The sequence below is a fragment of the Jaculus jaculus genome, chromosome 6 (genome assembly GCF_020740685.1).
Source record: "Jaculus jaculus isolate mJacJac1 chromosome 6, mJacJac1.mat.Y.cur, whole genome shotgun sequence".
NCBI lineage: Eukaryota > Metazoa > Chordata > Mammalia > Rodentia > Dipodidae > Jaculus > Jaculus jaculus.
The window spans coordinates 98,902,792-98,921,225 of record NC_059107.1 but is presented as its reverse complement, the minus strand read 5'-3'; the positions used below and the strand labels follow the sequence as shown (position 1 = coordinate 98,921,225).

The 18,434-nt window shown below is 40.5% G+C and overlaps 1 pseudogene; it reads right to left on the bottom strand.

The window, feature by feature from the left end:
* Positions 1-10,022: 10,022 nt before the first annotated feature.
* On the bottom strand, positions 10,023-11,768 carry LOC101616872 (annotated as a pseudogene).
* Between the last annotated feature and the right edge of the window lie 6,666 nt (positions 11,769-18,434).

The following is an 18,434-nucleotide window of genomic DNA, read 5'->3' as shown; positions in this document are numbered from 1 at the left end:
ATAATGAATGGGCTATTGAAGAAATCAAGAAGGAAATAAGAAAATTCCCAGAACTGAATAAAAAGGAGAATATAACATACCAAAATTTATGGGATATTATGAAGGCAGTCCTGAGAGGGAAGTTTATAACTTTAAGTGGTTAAATTACAAAAACAGAGAAATTCAAATTAACAACTTAGTGATGCACCTAATGGCTTTGGAAAAGCAAGAACAAACCAGGCTCAAAAGTACTAGACAGAAAGAAATGATTAAGATCAGGGCATATGATGGTTAATCTCTGGCTGACAACTAGAGAGGATTTAGAATTGTCATGAAAACAAATCTCTGGTCATGTCATGAGAATTTTATAAATTAGGTTACTTGAGCTGGGAAGACTCACCTAACTGTAGGCCTCATCTTTCCTTCAGACTTATGGCTAAGCAGGCCCTAGAGGTGAGGTAAAAAGTGTTACCCATGAGGTGGTATGATGTGCCCTTAAAGAAATTCATGGGTTTTCTAAATCATTCAGGCCAAAGTCTTGGGGATATATGTGGGAATTGATTTTAAGGGTGTAGAATGGTGGAGGAAGAAACATAAAAGTCAGTCAGGATGGGTTTATTTATATGGGATCACTGAGCAGAGATTCTAGGTTTAAGAATGCATCTTCCATAGTTAGAAAAGGTGCCAGAAATTTATTTGGTTGATTGGCTGAAAAGGATGAACTAGTGCTACCCCATGTGCCTTGGATTAATGCCGATGAAGGGATTGTAAGGCTCAGAGAAATTTCAGACTATGGAGCAACTTTGAAGGACAGTGAAGAAGGAAAGTCTTCATAATGAACACTGCATACGGTTGTGTATTTTTTTTTTGGAATGATAAACGTCTGAATATGTAGTGATAGACTCATTCATGATCTGTAGCCAATGGTTTGGCTGGATTGTTAGAGACTTGGAAGGAGCACATTTGGAAAAAGGGTGAGATATGTGGATAGAACTCCACAAGTGAGCGGAGGATGTGTTTGTCCCATGTAAAGGCCCATCAAGAGGTGACCTCATCAGAGGATGGCTTTAGGAATCAAATAGACAAGATGATTTGTTTTGTGGACAGCAGTCAATTTCTTTTCCTCTGGTTGTCCTAGTTGTTGTCTAAAGGGCACCCATCTATGAAAACATACACATCCCACACACATCCCATCACGCTCTACACACCCAAAAAGAAGAAAACCTACTATTTATTAAACTTAATTGTGCATATGATATATATTTATACATATTTAGCAAAACACAGAATTAGTGGAGGTACCCTACACAGACAATGCTATTATGAGTAGCAAATGAACTATTAACAATATCACTTCCAGGCATGGGATATCTACCTCCCAATGAGTTGGTTAGGTAAGTCTCGGAGGTTCCCTAAATAATACAGAATATTGCCATGGCACTTGGCTTCCCACCAGAAATAAAAGGTAAGACCCTAATGCTGAATATGTGACAGGATGTAGAAAAATCAAGCTGGAGCTGAGGCAGAAGCTTCTCTCCTGCTGGCTATTAGTCATTAGTACTAGACAGTGCTTTGAAGGCTGCTGGAAGGGAAAAATCACCAACAGTATCACCCAGTGTTGAATCCTGCATTCCACAATACTGACTCTCTAAGCAAGATGTGCTCTCTGGTCAATAGTGGCATGAAAGATGTAACCAATAGCTTTATGATGGGATTTGAGGCCTGATGTACAAAGAATAAATACATGACTCCTACTGAAAATCAGGTCAAAAGTCAATAGTAGAAGAGAATACCTCCTAAATATTTATATTTATATGTGACCAATTATATTGATTATCACCTTGAAAGGACTTAGACTCACCTGTGAAAGATTATCTTGATATAGGTTAATTGAGGTGAGAAGAAACACCTTAACTGTGGGCAGGGTCCTAGACAATATAAAAATGAAATTGCTGCTGGGCAGCAGCATTCATTACATTTCTCTGTGTCCTTAGTGTTGGATTGAACTGACCAGCTCCCCCTACCATTTCTTTCTTTCTTTCTTTCTTTTTTTATTTATTTGAGAGTGACAGAGACAGAGAGAAAGACAGATAGAGGGAGAGAGAGAGAATGGGCCCGCCAGGGCTTCCAGCCTCTGCAAACGAACTCCAGACGCGTGCGCCCCCTTGTGCATCTGGCTAACGTGGGACCTGGGGAACCGAGCCTCGAACCGGGGTCCTTAGGCTTCACAGGCAAGCGCTTAACCACTAAGCCATCTCTCCAGCCCTACCATTTCTTTCTTGATGGCATGATGGAGTATAACCTGGAACTATAATCTGAGGTTTAAACCTTCCTTTCTAGCTGGGTGTGGTGGTGCACGCCTTTAATCCCAGCACTTGGGAGGCAGAGGTAGGAGGATTGCTGTGAGTTCGAGGCCACCCTGAGGCACCATAGTGAATTCCAGGTCAGCCTGGGCTAGAGTGAGACCCTACCTTGAAAAACCAAAAAAAAAAAAAAAAAAAAAAAAAAAAAAAACAACAAAAAAACCTTCCTTTCTAAAATTGATCTTTGAGATATTTTATTTGTACAATGAAAAGATAACTGGTACAGAAAATTGGTTTTGAGATGTGAGGCCATTGCTGTGATAAACCTGACCATGTGGTTTCTAGGCTTGTGGAACTGGTTTGTATGAGGACTGCATAAGACTTTGGAACTTTGGGCTAAAGAAGCTTTATGATGATGAAAGCAGAACTTATTGAGCCATGCTGGTGAGAGTTTAAATGACCAGAAAGATGAGAGAAATGTGGACTATGGAGGCTTGGCTTATGAAGTTCCAGAAAGGCACAAGGGCTCTATTGGGAACTGGGTTAGAGACAATTCATGAGATATTATGGCAAAGCAAATGGCTTTATTCTGCCTATGTCCTGAGAACTACAATGGAACTGAAATTAAAAGTAATGGACTAGTGTGCTTGGTGGTAGAAATTTAAGGTAGGAAATCATGGATTCTATGGCATGGTTTCTCTTTGATTCTCTGATTCAGATCTACAACATCAGGGAGAAAGAGAGCAGAAAGATTTGAAAAATATGAAGTTTGAAGTAGATGGTCTAGAGAGATGGCTTAGCAGTTAAGGCACTTGCCTGCAAAGCTGAAGGACCTAGGTTCAACTCCCCAGAATCCTCTTGAGTCAGATGTACAAGGTGATGCACACAAGGTGGCATTTGTGTACAAGGTGGCACACATATCTTGCATTCAATTGTAGCTAGAGGCCCTGGTGTGCCAATTCTCTCCCTTTCTCTCTTTCCTTCTTTCTTTTGAAAGAAAAATGTCTGAAGGAAGAATGGTGAAGGAGGTCTCTTCTCCCCAGGGTGAGCATACAGAGGCTGCTACAGCTGTGTTATATATGTTACAGGCTTCATTAGAACTTGGAACCACTGCCCACATGGAACTTCTTTTATAAGAATGGAAGATGCAAGATATAGGGTTGTTGCATGGTGAACTCTTTTTTTGGGGAGAAGCTGATGAGTGCTTACTCCCCCAGGCAGGGAACTCTTGACAAACTAAAGGCTGATTCCATTAAACTTTACTTTGGCAAACCAATGAGTTTATTAGGCTTTAAAAATTATTATTTATTTTGAGAGAGAGAGAGGGGTGTGGTGAGGAGAGAGAATGGGCATGCCAGGATCTCTAGCCACTGCAGACAAGCTCCAGATGCATGTGCTCCCTTATGCATCTGACTTAAATGTGTACTGGTGAATTGAACCTGGGTCCTTAGACTTTATAGGTAAATGCCTTAACTGCTAAGCCCTCTCCCCAGTCCTATGGGGCTTTTTGATAGAGCATAGCAAGAGGTTACTTATAGGAGTGTGGAGACTTCCAAGAAGCTGTATTGAAAGGTTTTATCCCAACATGGATAACAACCTCCCCATGGCTGGATGTCCTGTGCTTACCAACCCTTGATATGTTAACCTCTATCTACTCTTTTCTTCTGTTTGAGGCCTTGCCACTTCATGCATTGTTGTGCATAGCTGGTACAGGGTTTACTTGAGTTCTCAGATGATGGTCTGAGTATCTCTCCCTGCCCCCTCCTTCTGTAGGAAAATGTCAATAGGCCCGATAGGACAGCCTTATGCATAGTATGGTCACAGCTGCTTCTATAAAGATGGCAATAGTTATTTTCCTTGGAAGACTATGTCTTATAACAATGGTGCCATACAATATTGCTCCACAGTTCCAGAGAGCTGGTGAGGCTAAACAATGTGAGACAGAGTGTCTGTACAAAGGCCATTGTGTGAAGCTGTGAAGATGAATTGTAAGTTACAATGGAGACCCCAGGATGTTAGGAATGCCAGGACCATGGGTATCTGCTAGAAAAGTTGCAGGCTCTGGGTAGATCCTGCCCAAACAAAGGGAGCACATCTGGAAGGATGGAGCTATCCAAGCTTTTGGGACTCCACATAAATTTCTCATGAGTCCCAGATTACTGGGCATGGAGCTCAGCTCCATGGTGCTTGTTGTATTCAGTTTTGGTCTTACTTTGGTCCAGTCATTCCTTGCTATGCCCTCACTCCTCCTTTTGTAGTGGGAATGCTTATTCTGTGCCACTATATGCTGGAAGTATATGACTTGTGTTCTGATTTTATAAGCTGCACACTTCGGAGGGTACCTTGAGTCTCAGATGATACTTAAGACTTTAGGCTGTTGAGCAGTGTTGGAAATGTTAATGATTATGAGGGTTTTTGAACTTGGGCTGAATGTATTTTTGCATTGTGAGGTGGCTGTGAACTTATGGAGATAAGAGCTGGAAGGTTATGACTTACACAGAATGTTTGGCTATAAAGCTGATGGATGGTGGACTTGTTATATTTTATATTGCTGAAAGGACCTAGAATCACCCATGAGGAATTATCTTGATTAGGTAAATTGAGGTTGGAGAGACCCATCTTAACTCTGTGCAGGGTTCTGAACTATAAAACATAGAGAGAGCTGGCTGAAATACAGCATTAATCATTGCTTGGCTTCCTATTGTACTGAACTGACCAGCTCCTGCCACCATGCCTTCCCTGCCGTGATGCATTGTAATCTGGAAATTTAAGCTGAAACAAACCCTTCCTTCCTTAAATTACTTTTCTCAGATTTTTGTCAAATATTTTGTCTTAGTAATGAGAATTCAACTAACACACTACAGACCAGTAGATCAGTTCTGTTCTCAGACCAATCATAGAAAAGTTTTTGTTCTCCTTCTGCTCTGTAAGTGCCAATGTAGCTGGTCTGTAAGCTTCCAGATTCTCCTGGCTCTACCTCTCATTGCTATATGTGCCTGGGGATCTCTCTTTGTGTCTGGCTTTACATGGAAGCTTGGAATCTGGCGACTTGAACTTGAGTCAGCAGGATTGCAAGCAAGTGCTTTTAACTACTAAGCTATCTCCACAGCACCACAAAAGCTTACACACACACACACACACACACACACACACACACACACGCACACACACATTTGATAGTGGGATATAGTATATGCAGTGAATTGTTACTGGTAAAGTAAGTGCTGAAAGTAAGTGTCTAATGAATGATAGACCCTAAATAAGACATACATACTATGCCCTCCAGGGCTCAGGGAACTACTGGAAGATAGGACAGAAAGAATGTAAGAGCTGGAAGGTGGGGAGAAGTACTGTGGAACTCTGGCATCCAGATATGACTAAGCCATTGTTCTCATAAATGAATTGATACTTGGTGTGATTACCTGGTCATGATGGGCCAATCGACATTTTGTAATAAATAGGGCAAGGACATGGGAGGCTATCCCCTCCCTAATGAGTTAATGACAGTCAAAGGTTTCTGGAGAGGAAGAGTTATTCTTTTCTGTGGCACAACCACTACTAGTAAGAGATGAGGAGAAGAAGGAGTACACTGAGGCTGAAGGGGATAGGGAGGGTAACGTGGGGTACATTTGAAAGTGTCATAAAGCCAAGATGAGAAAACAAACAATAGAGAACATTAGGGAGACATATTTGCTATATTTAGAAAATGGAATTTTTCCCCAAGATATCATAAATGAAAACTCTATTCTCCCCCTGATGTACTGTCTTATCCTTTTTTCCTTAGAAAGGTACTATCTTATCCCTGAAACTCTTTTCCAAAGTTATTAAATTTAAAATTTCACCCATGAGAGAATACAGAGGCATCTGATTGGTTCATATAGTTATTCCTACCAAAAAGCACTGTTAACAATTATTTTAGGACCTGAGTCTTTAAAAAGGATGACAGTACATTCGGGGCACACACATCTGGAGTTTGATTGCAGTGGCTGGAGACCCTGATGTGACAATTCTATCTCTCTCTCTCTTTCTTGCTCTTACTCTTTCACATAAAAAAGGCCAGTCTGTTGGGCCTGCCTCAAAAAATATTTGTACCTGGTAAATTAGCATGTCTAGTGAGATAAACTTAGTGAAGCCAACAACCATACATCCTCCTTCTTTTTTATGTAAGTGACATAACAAGTACAATACATTTAATGCTATTAAACCATCTTTGCATCCTTGATACAAGTGCAAGCTCTGTTATTCTTTTAACAGAAAAAGTTGTTTTTTCATTGTTGTTGTTTGGGCCTTGAAGGGTGAATGTACACTTGGTAGGCGAAGGAGGAAAGACCCTCCAGACTGATGAGACTGAACTGCAGAGACCTAGCGGGTGACTGCATGTGGCCGGACAGAGCTATGGGGATGTATTGGAGAGGACAGTGGGAAGAAACTGCAGCTCCAAGCTACTGAGGTCTTGGAATTCTGTTTTAAGGAGCTTTGGCTTTAGTATGTCCTCAATAGGAAGCCACAGAAGAACTTTTGAGGGATCTGAAGATTATTTTAGAAAGACTATGACAGGTGTGTGTAAGAAATGAGGATGGGTGCTGAAGACCTGGCTCAGTGGGTGAGGTGCTTGAGTTCAAATCTGAAGATCATGGTTATGTGTCTTAGATCTATTGTTGTATTGCCCAGAGGGAGATTTGCAAAATGCTGAACATACTTTTAAATGCTCATTAAATTGAGAACAAAATATGTAGACAGAGGACTTTTCCTTAGGTTCTCAGGAGAAATGATGACTTAAGCAGGAAGTATATTAGCTTTGTGGAGGCTTTTAAACCTCCAAAGAAACTTTTTCTCCTTGTAACAGTCGCTTTGGGATCAATTGTGCTGACAAGCAATGTGCTCCCTGGGGCTCTGGGTACTGGGGATAAATAAGGACCTTTTGTTGTCATGTTCAAGAACAAAAGTTAAACATATGTTTAAGAGAAGTCATTCCAGAGAGATTGGTGAGGAAGTTGCAAGGGGAGCACCAAACACAGGCCACCGGCTGTCTGAAGAGGGGGGTACTGAAGAGGAGAGCACAGTGGAGCTGATGCCGTCACTGCACTGAGTGGACTGCAACAGTGACCCTTTCTTTATCAGCACATATTAATTGTACCAAGTAATAGTTTCATTATGACATTTCTATACATGCAAATAACAGATTTGCAAAATATATCTTTAATTCTTAAAAATCTATCATTTAGGTTGGCACAGGTCATTGTCATTTAACTTAAGAATTCTATTTTCTTTGAACAAACCTTTTTGAAATGCATTTTAAAGAACAGTAATAACACAGCAATTGAGAAAATAACACGGAGGATTCTTGCTACATTCCCCAAGCCCAGTTTTCCTTCTTTATGATATCTACTGATAAGTGATTAACAGTGGGGTGTTATTAAAGGAGCAAAGAAAGAATAGATTAATGGCAGTGAAAAGACCCAAAATGAGGTCAGAGAAAGAGATTGAGCAAAGGAAAGGTGGATGCAGGGCTAATTAAAATCTAAGAGGATATAAATAAGCCATATGGAATCCTACTTTTTTGGATAATGGAACATGCAGGAGCCATAGATTGTTACTAGAAAATTTTCAGTGCCAGGGATGGGATACCTTCCAGTGACTTCCAGTGGCCAGGGAGGTCCCTGATGACCCCAAAACATTATAGGTCATTGCTAAGGCCTTTGGTTTCCCACCAGAAATAGATGGTGAGACCCTATTACTGAAGACTCCATATACTTGGGATGCAAGTCCACTGAGAAATCCTGCTGGAACTGAGCTGATAACCTCCATGTAGACCAGCTGAGAGAAAGCTGGAAGAAGCCATTCTGCATGCAGTTCAATGACAGAAAGAGAAATCACCAGTGAAGATACTCAACAGTGGACACTGCAAGCCTTCTATTTGGCCAGCCAGGCCAAATGAGCCAATGGGTGCAATAGTGGCACGTCTGTTATGGGGGAAAGCAACTGCCCTCTAATTGGACTGAAGGCCCGCTCCATGGGAGGAAATACATCTCTGATACTGAAAACCTACAGCAGGGGTAGTCATGAGCACTAGGGGTGTAACGTCTGCTAGTGTCTGGTTAAAAGTCTATACTATGTTCACCAAACTGCCCAGTAAGCAGTTCTCTTAATGTTCATACCCTTATATTAATGCTACTCTCACTTTTGGTAGAGAATCTTCTCTTTTCAGATGGCAGTGACCTTGGAACGACTTGGAAGGTATCATGGTGATGGAAAGAAATGACTGTAGTGCTCGTACTGCAATATCTCGATCACACCTTCCAAGGCTCAGGGTCTAATGCAGAAGAGGTGGTGGAAAGAATGTAAGAGCCAAAGGAAGGGTCTGATTCCATACAACATGCTCCCTCCAGACACAAAATGGCCTGGATATCCATGACCTCACAGTGCCTGACACTACTTGCATAAGACCATCATAAGAGGAGGAAAAGATCATGACATCAAAAGTAAAAGAGAGACTGATTGAGATGGGGAGGGGATATGATGGAGAGTGGAGTTTCAAAGGGGAAAGTGGGGGGAGGGAGAGTATTACCATGAGGTATTTTTTATAATCATGGAAGTTGTTAATAAAAATTTGGAAGAAAAAAAAATTAAAAACAACAAAAAAAGAAGCAAAGAAACCAAATGAAAAAGTTGCTTTTACAATTTAAGCAACAAAATAATCAAGCAGTACCTTCTGAGGCATTTGATATAATGACAGAACCAATACTGACAAATTATTAAATGCAGCCCACAACTTACTCGTACTTTTAAAACTTTCATTTATTAGCCATATCTATTCCGGAATCCTACATAGAATGCCAACTAAGTTGTTATATTAGGTTCCTTTTGGCTGTAACAGAACATCAGACTTTTCTTATTTTTGATGACTTTGAGTTATGAGGTGCCTTTGTCAAATATTTTATAGGGTGTTCAACTGTTAGAATTTGTCTGACATTTTATGGAAGACCACAGAGATAAAGGGCTATTTTTAGATGCCATGGTAAAGAGACTGAAGATCAACAAATATAATTGTTGATGTTGGCTTGGATCATCTGGCTGAAAACTTGTTAGATTTCCCCACTGTGGAGATTTCCTCTTCTCCACATTGCTTCTATACTACACTCTTTGGCAGGAAGTCACTTTGCACTCCTCATGCCTAATTGGTGGGAGGTTATGTTCCTCTTCTTTAGGAAGAGTATCTATTTAAATTATTTGGGAGACTTCTGTAGAATCACTCATTTTCATCAGTATAGATTGTTGGATATTTACTTTAGACTTTGGGTTATAATCAAGTACTGCTTTATTATTTTTGTTTCCCAAGTTGTTCTAGCTCCTTCCTTTGGTTTCTTTGCTTCTTTAATATGCCCTATCAATGTAGTTGTATTTCTCCCCAAGCAGACCCATTCTTTAAAAAAAGTTGTAGAGTCCAAGAGAAGGAGTAAACATGAGAGACCCTTCTTGTGTCATAAACACCCTCTTGTTTCTTCCTGAGAGTGGAAGACAAGTCTATGGCCATGCCACTGCCAGCTTTTATGACCTCATCTAGAGTGAAATGTGAGTCCCGAGTCACCAAGAAACCATGTCCTATCTGAAATAGTGCATAGAAATGACTAGTACAAAGTAGTTAGAGAGAGGTCTTAGATTTAAATAGGAGAAGTATTTTCTTTCTTTCTTTCTTTCTTTCTTTCTTTCTTTCTTTCTTTTTTTTTTTTTTGCGAGAGCCAAGGGCCAAAAATGGTCAAAACATTTTATTCTTTTTTAATAAAGTTAAACAATAAAACAAAAATTCACAAGCTGCCTCCCTGACCACCCCCCGGCTCCCTCCCATCCCCATCTTGGGTGCTGGCTCCCTCTCCTTCACCCCACTCACACAGACACAGGGCACCCAACTGAGAAAACGAAACTGCTCTAAGTACACAGAGACATGATGGAGGAGGTGAACTGTGTCCACATTCAAGGTTAAACTGAGCGAGTCTGCATTTTCTGGGTTCTGAGTGATTGTCTTTCATTAGCCAAATTGAAAAAAGAAATTTTCTGGACCCAATGCTTCAAAACTGAAGCCCCCAGGACCACCGAAGAATGCCTTGAAGATATTGTTTGCATCAAAATCACCCATATTCATGCCCTCTTCATCCAGGTCCTGTCTGCTGTCATAGCGAGTCTTTTTCTTGGGGTCAGAAAGGATAGTAAAGGCCTCTCCTACTTCCTTGAACTTCTCCTCCTCTTTCTGACTCTGCACTGGCTCCACTGTGCCGGTCTGGGTGGTGCATCAAGGCCGGTTTCCGGTACGCTTTCTTGATCTCCTCCTCAGAGGCATTTCCGTCCACTCCAAGGATCTTGTGGTAGTCTCTCCTCTTACTCCAGCTCTAGCTGTGCATTTTTTAAGGCGCTGTTTGTGTTCTTTTGTTTTCTCCATCTGATACACTTTCTCATAGTCACGCACTGCTTCTTCATACTGCTCTGTGTCCATGTAACACTGGGCTCTTCTCAAGTAGGCTTTTATGTAAGTGTCATCAAGCTTCACTACATGTGTGCAGTCTTCTATTGCATCGTCTAGTTTCCTAAGCTTGGAATTAACCGTACCCCGATTACAGTAGAGTTTAGCATTTGTGTTTATATTGCTGGTGTCTATCCCCAGGGCTTCTGTGTACAGTTCATATGCTAGCTTGTAATTGCCTTCCTTAAATGCTTTATTTCCATCTTTTTTCTTTGCTTTAAGGGCTTTGGCATTTCTGCAAGCAACACAGGCCTTCTCATGGTCAGGAGCCATCCTGAGAGCGTGCCCAAAAAACTGAACCGCCTTCTCAATACAATCTTCATAGTAAAGGCAGAGACCGTACATACAGAGCATTGGCATTGGTGGAATCAGTTAGTAAAATGTCACTGGGCACTGACTGTGCTTCTGGATATCGACCCAGCATTTCTAAACACTCTGCTTTGAGGATTTTGAAGCGATGGCAGGCAGGGGCAAATTCCAGGGCATGGTCCATGCAGAAAACAACCTTCCGAAAATCTTGCTTCTCAAAGTCAGTTTCTGCTATCTTCTCACATTCCATGACTACATTAGCATCCTTGAACTCCTGTTGTGCCTGGGCGTTTTTGTGATCCAGGGAAACTGCGACAGGCTGCCATGGCATTCCCTAGTGAGAGGTGGCACTTGCCTTCTTGAAGATGTCCCCAGACAAAACTGTCATCCAATCTCACTGATTGCTGTGCACCTCCAAGAGCTTCACAGAACCTTCCAAGCATCATTAATGTGGCTGCTCGATGACCATAATAACTAACATTTTTAGGACACATATATATGGCTTTTGTGTAATAGTTATAAGCTTCATTGTAATCTTTCTTGGCATAGTATGCATTTCCTTGTTCCTTGAAGGACTCTGCTTCCCTCTTGGTTCTTTTGTCCTCCAGCAGTTCTGGCTGGGTCGCTGCCATTACCATATTACACTCCACGGCCACCGCCATCTTACCACCGGGACCAGAGAGCCAGGTGGGAGAGGAGAAGTATTTTCTATGCTTATCTTAACTCTATTATAACAGTTCCTTTTCTTTTTCTTATTTTTATTTATTTATTATTATTAATTAGCTTTTTACTTAGCAAATACAGTCAATTTGGTACCGTTGTTTGGCTCATCCATGTCCTACCCTCTCCCCCTGGCCCCTCCTTGTTGAGGTATATGGGTCATGCATTCTGGAGTTAGCCCACAGTTATGGGTAGTATAAATGTCATGATCCAACGTGTGGCTCTGACATTCTTTCTGACCCCTCTTCCACAAAATTTCCCTGAGCCATGTTGGGTTCATTTTTGGTCTGCTTCAGTGCTGAGTAGTTGGGGGCCTCTGGGTCTCTGGATCTCTGACTTGGTAGGAGTTGATTTTTCTCTGTGTTGATCTCTTTCACCCTTGTGCTGGTACCCAGCTCACCAAGAAAACAAAACAGCATCCTTGCTTGTTTTGCCATTGTTCTTAGTTTCAGCCAGAGCCCTTTTGAGGTGTGATGGGGTGGCTCTCTCCTTAGGATCTATGTCTATCTGAAAAAGAGAAGCAGATTCTCCAATGGAGAGTAAGTTAGCACCAGACAAATGAGATAACCCTTACTTTTTATAGAGAATTTAATAGGTGTAGGCCCTCTTGTAGCCCAGAGTTGGTGGTAGCTTGATAATGGAGAGTGGGCTTATGTTTGGATATGGTTCTGACTTGTTTCCCAGTTCCAGCTATGGGTCCCGTACCACTGAGGGGATCAGTTAGCCAAATCAAGAGTAGTCGGTTTCCCACCATGGCTGTGTGCCACTATTATTAAACTTGTGTGAGCATCATTGACAGGTTATTTGCTGCTAAGTAGGTTAGGCCATGAGCTGCTTGGACAGATATTGGTCATTTTCCCCCAGTGGCCCATGTAGCACTTTCTGGCACTAGATGTGCTGACTATCTTGGGAACTGACTCTCTTCCAGCTTCCAGCCATGCCATTCCATTTTTCATGTCAACCACATAAGGTGTCTTCAGCAGTAGTGTCTTACCATTAACATTTGGTGGGTCATCAAGTACTCGGACAGAAATCTGTCTTTCTTTTAGGAAACCTTGTAGGTCTCTCTGATCAGAAGCTCATTGTGGATGATAGCCACATGCTGGTACTGGGAGTTACAGGTCAGTGCCCACTAAGAAAAGGAAGAAAAAGATAACTAATGTAAGAGAGTTAGAGAGGAGAGAGAGAGACGGGGGGGGGGGGAGGGAGAGAGGAGCTGTAGAAGATTAAGGTCAGTCTTCATCATACCATCTCCAGTGTCATGTGGTTCAGGTATTCCCTCTAAGGGCCTGGTGAAGGTTCATCCTTTTCTTACATGGCTTCTAATCCTGCATCTCTGTAACTGTCCATAGTTACATTCTTATTTCCTTACATTCTAATAACAATGACAAGTGTAGTATGAGGTCTATGTGATACCAAACTGGATTCCATATCATTAAAGGGGAGAATGTAGCTTTATTAAAATTTATTAAAATTGTTGGAAAAGGTAAGAGGTACAGTGAGACAATAATTTATAAATATTAAAAGCATACATATTTTATATGATTGAATGATAAATGATTTCTTCTGAAAAGGTGATGAAATTGTATCTATTATCAAGGAAATTTTGACTATTCCACCTGTCAGGGATGTTTACCTTTGGAGAATTATAGACACAAGGTTAGTACACACAAAATGGATTCAACTTTCTACTTTAGGATGTGGCACACTAAATTCCTTGACTTGGATGTTGAAGGGATTCTCTTAATAAAAATAATTTAATACACACAGTTCATAGTCAGTGCAAACCAAGAAGGGTATGATGTCAAAAATATGTGGAAGAGGGCTGGAGAGATGGCTTACTGGTTAAGGCACTTGCTTGCAAAGCCAAAGGACCCAGGTTTGATTATCCAGTACCCATGTACAGCAAGATATACAAGGTGGTGCATGTGTCTGGAATTCATTTGCAGTGGGTAGAGGTCCTTGCATGCCCCTCTCTATCTGCCTCGACCTATCTCACTCCCTCGTGGTGTCCACCGTTTTCATTACTGATGACTTTTGTCTCCCAATAAGCAATTGCATTAACTGTTAAGCCATCATCTCTCCAGCCCCCATAGCCCATTTTTAATTGGGTTATTTCATTTCTTATTATTTAGTTTTCTGCATTCCTTCTATATAGATATTAATCCTCTGTCAGATGGCAGAGATTTTCTCCCATTCTGTAGGTTGACCTTTGCTATATTCCCAGTGTCCTTTGATGTAAAAAAGCTTTTTAATTTCATGAGATCCCAGTGGTTGATCAGTGGTTTTATTTCCTGACCAACTGGGGTTATATTCAGAAAGTCATTGCCTATGCAAATCAATATGTTGAAGGGTTTTCCCTATTTTTTTTCTCTAGGAGTTTCAGACTTGATATTAATGTCTTTGATCTATTTGGATTTGATTGTTGTGCATCGCTCTTAAATGACTTCCAGAATAATAGCAGAAGTGACCCTAGGTGTTGTGTTTGCCAGATATTCAAGTATTCTAGTAGTCTGTGTGGAACAAAATACAGGCAAATTCTAAAATCCAATTGAACAATATTTACATTCAATCAAAACCAGCATGGAGTATTTATGTACAAGTGGGTATTCAAATAAACAGATAGTCTAACAAAGTCAAAGTCCATAAGGGTGTGTTTTGCCCCATACTCTTAAGCCTGTCAACTAAGCTTTCTGTTCTATAAAGGGTTCTAGGTCAGCCTGGGTATAAGTGAGGTACTTCCCCAAGAATGACAGAAAACAAAGGCACTGTAAATCAGGAAGTAGCAAAGTACAACCCAAAATATAGCTTCTTTGAGAATGGCAAAGTCAACCATCACTCAGATCTAACACATAACCTGCCCTGACATGGAAGGTACAATTAGCACTTCCAATGCAGGCCTATGTATCAGGCTTTTCTCGGGTATTGACCTGGTATGAATAGGCCATGTTATCTTTTTAAAAAATATTTAATTTTTTATTGACTACATCCATACTTACAGACAATAAACCATGATATTTCCCTCCCCTTCCCCACTTTCCCCTTCACAACTCTGCTCTCCATCATATCCCCTCCCTCTTTCCATTAGTCTCTCTTTTACTGTGATGTCATCGTCTTTTTCTCCTATTGTGAGTGTCTTGTGAAGGCATTGCTAGGTACTGTGAGGCCATGGATATACAATTGCATTGTAAGGAGTGGTGCCCTTCCTTTGACTCTTACATTATTTCTGTCACCTCTTCCGCAATGGACTCTGAGCCTTGGAGGGTGTGATTGAGGCGTTTCAGTGCTGGACGCTCCTCCATCCCCTCTCAGCACTCTGTTCACTGAGGCGTTTCAGTGCTGGACGCTCCTCCATCCTCTCTCAGCACTCTGTTGCCTTTTGTGTCATCCTAGTGGTCATCGCCATCTGAAAAGAGAACTTTTGCAAACCAGAAGTAAGAGTAGAATTAATATATGAATATGAACATTAAGTGTAGTGCTTTCAGGGAAGTTTGGTGAGAAATATATATATATATATTTAGCCAAACAAGAGCAGGCTTTATACTCCTAAGGCTCATGACCTCCCCTTCCATAGGCTTTTGATTAGGTTTTCAGTACCAGGCATGTATTCCCTCCCATAGAGTGGGCCTGATATCTCCTGTAGCTCAGGCATAGCCTAGCATCTGCATGAACCTATACCACTGCTGGAGCCACTTCTGCCTGGTTCTGTGGACTCTAGAAGCTCTGGGTTTTGCTTGCTTCTCTGCCGAGGTTGTTAATTTCTTTTTTCTTTCTTTATTTTTTTTTTGGTTTTTCAAGGTAGGGTCTCACTCTGGTCCAGGCTGACCTGGAATTAGCTATGTCATCTCAGGGTGGCCTTGAACTCATGGCAATCCTCCTACCTCTGCCTCCTGAGTGCTGGGATTAAAGGCGTGCGCCACCACGCCCAGCTCGAGGTTGTTAATTTCTTATACACCTTCACTTTTCGGTATAAGCTTATATTTTGCTGTTTTCCTGCTTATTTTCTCCCTATGCTGCTTTGGTGTGGCTACTAAGCTGTCATCTTACCCAGAAGTCCCTAGAATATTCTTAATATTTTATCAACCTTTTAGAATTTTTATGATATTGTTAATTTTTACCATTATCATCAAAACAAGCAATGAGATTAATAGGCATAAAGTCTGCTTGCTAAGGATTCATAATTCAATTATAGTTATTAACCCAACTACCTAGTAAACACAAGATACATGCTTAAATTAATTAACAGAAAGCTAGAGATCATTTAGTTGTGTTTTGTTGCTGTTTCATCCATTTTAAATGTGAAATGTGAAAAAAGAAAGGCTTTGGGAGCATTCTTATTTCCTCTGAATATTTTTGATACTAAAATTATATTTATTATGACCATGATCTCATTTAATATATTTGTACAATTAGATGATATTTGATAAATGTAAATAAGAGTTGTATATATAATGTAAATCACATCACTTTATTTTCACAGTCATAAAATATAAAACAGAAAGAGTTTTTTCTCATTTAATTGAAAGAATTTGAATTATTTTGTCCATGTTATGTGTTTTTCTCCTTTTCTTCCTCTTCTATAGATCCATCCATGTTTTGTATACTATTACCTAGATTTTACCTTCAATAGTCAGCCTATGCTAAGCAACCAATTGTACTTTGAAATGTCTTCAAATTATGGAGAGAGAGAGAGAGAGAGAGAGAAGAGAAGAGAGAGAGGGAAAGAGGGAGGAGAGGAGAGAGAGAGAATTGGTGTGCCAGGGCCTCAACCACTTCAATCGAACTCCAGATGCTTGTGCCACCTAGTGGGCATGTGTTACCTTGTGCTTGCCTCACCTTTGTGCATTTGGCTAATTTCTGGAGAGTAGAACATGGGTCCTTAGCCTTTGCAGGCAAGTTCCTTAACTGCTAAGCCAGCTCTCCAGCCTATACCATTCTTTTTTTTTTTTTTTTCTGAGGTATTCCAGGCTGGCTTTGAACTGACAAGTACTTCTGATCTCAGCCTCACAAGTGCTGAGATGATAGGTATAAACCACCATGGACAGCTTTCTCTCTTTTTGAACACTTTTCTTAAATAAGACATTGTTAGTAATTCAGGGCTTGCTCTCTGAGAACCTATGTCCAAACATCTTTCATGTCGATAGAAGGCATTTGGCACTGGGAAGTCTTGGTCTTTCTCTTTTTTAGTCATACCACATCAAGATGTAATATACCTAAGTAACTTAATAGGAATGGTAATAGAAACATTTTATTTTGTGGATATTAGAACAAAAGAGAGAGGCACTGTCTCCCCCCAATAACTGACTGCTGATCCCTCAACACATAACCTGCAATCCCATGGGGAATGCCAGCAACCCCATTAAGGAGGGCCCTCGGTGAAATGGAGCCAGAGGTCAGGGAGGAAAGAGAATACCAACACATGATTTATTCATATAAAATATGCTCTTAATAAAAATAAAATAATATAAATCCCAAAGAACAAAGTAACATAAAATAAAATATAAACTATGTTTAATAAATAGAAATATTTAAAAACAAATTTTGGCATAAAAAAGAGAGAGCTCTGTAGCACACCAGTTTGCTTTACATCAATATCTTTTTTCTTTTCTTTTTTTTTTTTTTTTTGAGGTAGGGTCTTGTTATATCCCAGGCTGACCTGGAATTCATTATGTAGTGTTAGGCTAGTCTCAAATTCACAGCAATTCTCCTACCTCTGTTTGCCCAGTTCTGGGACTAATGACATGGGCCACCATACTGGCTACATCACTTTTTAAGCTTTGCTAAAGAATCTTTAGTCCAGGACAGGAGGTAGAGAGGCAGGATCATGGTGGGATTATGCACATGGCGCAGTCTTTCTCTGTGTATCTCTACCTACACTATGGCCATAGACCCTCACAAGGTCAGGACACAGACTGACAGGTATCAGAGACAATCATGGAGGGTCTAGAGTCTTTCCTGAAGTTATGGCAGAACCTCTTCAGAGGATCATAGGACTCAGATTGTGGTGACCTTGGCATAGATGAGATAATGTGAGAGAACAAGAGGGAAAGATGTTTGCTTTATAGAGAGTGGGTACTATAGGTAAACTCCAACCAGTGGAGTACGGTAGGCTTATTAGCATTTTCCCATCATCCATGTTCTGAGACAAACCAATGATTTGTTTGTTTAATATAGAAATAGCTACAAGTTGCTATCCTCCTATCATTGAGACTTTGATCATACTCAAATATGAAATAGATTTAGGAGAAATAATTAAAATTGCTCATGAATATTTGGGGATATATACTGAAGTATAACTAAGGAGTTATCTATGGTACTTATATTCCATATCATAGGGTCATGTGGCCAGAGACGCCACTCTTGTTACTCATATCTTCTTTATATGACACTAGGCATTACACAACAATTGAAGAAACTATTCTAAATAAAATGAGTTTAAAGAAGATGAGAGAAGTTGCCTGATTTTCATTTTTGGAGTATAAGAGGAAAATCTTTTTTTTGGGGGGGAAATTATCTTGAAGAATTTACCCATCAGGATGAGACCACAAAGTTGTCAAATTCATGAATGCTGCTCATGGTTATTTACTTTGAAATTTAAGTTTGCCTCA